Here is a 2,545-nt window from a genome sequence, read left to right on the forward strand (position 1 = left end):
TTGAGGACTTTCTGGAGCCCCAGTTTTAGAGAAGGCCAACCATGTAGGGTCAGGCCAAGGGGCAGACTCGGGTAAGGCGATGGCCACAGCCTGGGCCCATCGTGCCGGGAGGTGGAGGACGAGCGCAGCCGGCCAGGCAGGGGTGGAATTTATGGCCGCGGAGAGAGGGGAGAGCAAGGGCAGGGCTCCCGTAGGCCCAGCGAAAGTTCCCTTCCTAGGTCTTTGGAGAGAGAGAGACAGAGAGAGAGAGAGAGAGAGAGAGAGAGAGAGAGAGAGAGAGAGAGAGAGAGAGAGAGAAAGAGAGAGAAAGAGAGAGAAAAGAAGAAGGAGAAAGGAGTGGAGGCCCGTTGAAATTTCCTTCGCGCGGGCTAGAACAGAGCGAATTTCCATAAAGGAAGAGAAGACACGGTCCCGGATCCTTCCATGGACGCCTCACTCTCTCCAGGTACAATTTTCTGATGATTCCATGAATTTATGTTTTTAGGGGAGGACAGAGTCAGAGGTGTAGGGATATGCCACTGGCCGGGAGGAAGCCACCCCCACAGTCTCGGGTCTAACGAAATCCCCCCTTTAACAACAATTGTATCTACAAAAAAAACCAAAGAGGAAATATAAAAACACAAATTAGCCAACTTTCATAGGAGAAGAAAAGAAAATCGCCATAACAAATGAGCGTGAGGACTTCTAAAAGATTTAAGTCACAAACCTTTTCAGAGGTTTGGATGCCTTTTCCACAGCCGGTGACCCATCCGGTCAGAAAAGAGCCGGAGAGATACACTTCCGACCGAGCCACTCCTTTAGAAGCAGCGCACACACAGGTTCCAAAGAGAGCCGGGGCCTCCTCGAGTGTGAAAACCACACCGGGTGGAGGACACTACGGGAGCCAATTGGGCAAAAGGAACAATAAAAGAAAATAAAACTGGTCGCACCGCTGAGCGCAGGACACGGATCGAAGAGGCCCCGGGTCTGGGTTCCAGGCAGCCGCCAGGCGAGGCAGCGGCCCAGGGACGGGTGTTAGGGCCGCAGGCACCGCTCGCTCGCTGGGTCTCCCTCCCAAACCCAGCCTGCAGCCCGCTTCTCCCCAGCCTCCGGACCCTTCTGCTCTTGGCTGGGATGCCAGGTTGGGGCTTCCTTAGTGTGAGGATTTGGGGTCCAAGAGGGGGGCAAAGCGACTCAAGCCAGTCTCTGCTCCATTTCTCTCCCCTAGGCCTCTCCACTTGCCCGAGATCTCGGCTGGCCACCAGGAGACGGACACGGAAGGAGCTTGTGGGCTGCAGGGCTTCCCAGAGTCCAGCCACCTCAGCCCTCTTTGGGGGGAATATCGGTGCCAGACCCCTCTGCGCCCTGTCATATGTGACTGCGCTCACGTCAGGATTATCTTACAAAGAAGAAGAAGGAAAGCCGGGTGTTTATAGCTAGTTCTGCTGATCCGTTCACATCTGGAGAGTTTATTTATAACTCCCACTAGAACTCTCTCTGTTTGGAAGCACTGGTGGCTCAATTGACAGACTGATGCCTAGAAAATATTGCTCTATCTCTAACCATACCTAAATGTGCTGTGGTTGTATTTACAGATTTATGCTCGAGGAAAATATAATTATTTCCATTGTGTTTGTGCATATACAATAGTTACAGGAGCAGATTTATATATGGGAAAATATACGACTCTCTTATAGCCATCCAGCTTTATGGACATTTGATATCCTGACAGATTTATATCTCTGAGCAGCTATATAGATAAATGTATATCGTTGGAATTACATACCAGGAGATATATACTTATTGATTGTGATATAGAGTGGTTAGAGCATTCACTTAAAGCCATATATGGCTATGGAGATATTTCTATATTATTATCACTATATATAGGCATATCTATTTATAACTACATAGTTATAAAAATAGACATAAGTAATTATAGTCCTATATGTACATGCCGCTATCTCTCTTGAGAGTTATAGACACTTGCGAATATAACTCCATAGAGATATCTGTATGTATATAAGGGTGTAATTATCTCGTGATGTGTGTAAATTGGGGCTTAGGCCAGTCTATCTCTGTACAGACATATTTATATGTAGGGGCTGGGAGAGACTTCTTCACGGAAGTATTTCCAGAGGGCCAACTGGAGGGCTGCTTGGGCCATCTAGGAAAGCAGCTAACAGTTCTGACTAATGGAGGGATGGAGTTACAAAAGGGTAAACAGAGCACAGGAAGCCGCTGGGAGAGGAGGGGAATGGAGAGTGCCCGGGGCTCAGCAGGAACCGACAGACAGGGAGGAAAGGGGAAGCACCCACCGGAGGCGGAGGCCAGAACCGGTTTTGTCAGGGGCTAGTGGCCCAAGGGAGTGGGTGCGGGACTTACGGAAGAGGAGGCGTGAACCGTCCTATAACCCAGAGGTACCCTCCACGGAGGGAGGGAGCGGCCTCCAGTCGGCTTTTAATGCACTGAAGGTCAGCTATCCCCTAGCCCCTCTCGCATTCCTTGTGCATTTTTCTTGAACCCCAATTTTAGGGGCTTAAAGAGTGGGCTTCAGAGGTGAAGA

The 2,545-nt window shown here is 49.9% G+C and overlaps 1 long non-coding RNA gene across 1 annotated transcript; it reads left to right on the forward strand.

The window, feature by feature from the left end:
- The first annotated feature begins 304 nt into the window (after positions 1-304).
- Positions 305-1,611, forward strand: LOC114231273 (uncharacterized). Its single transcript, XR_008556502.1, has 2 exons — positions 305-445; positions 1,208-1,611. It is a non-coding gene; the product is annotated as an uncharacterized LOC114231273 (long non-coding RNA).
- The last annotated feature ends 934 nt before the right edge of the window (positions 1,612-2,545 follow it).

Source organism: Eptesicus fuscus, chromosome 7, assembly GCF_027574615.1.
Source record: "Eptesicus fuscus isolate TK198812 chromosome 7, DD_ASM_mEF_20220401, whole genome shotgun sequence".
Taxonomy (NCBI): domain Eukaryota; kingdom Metazoa; phylum Chordata; class Mammalia; order Chiroptera; family Vespertilionidae; genus Eptesicus; species Eptesicus fuscus.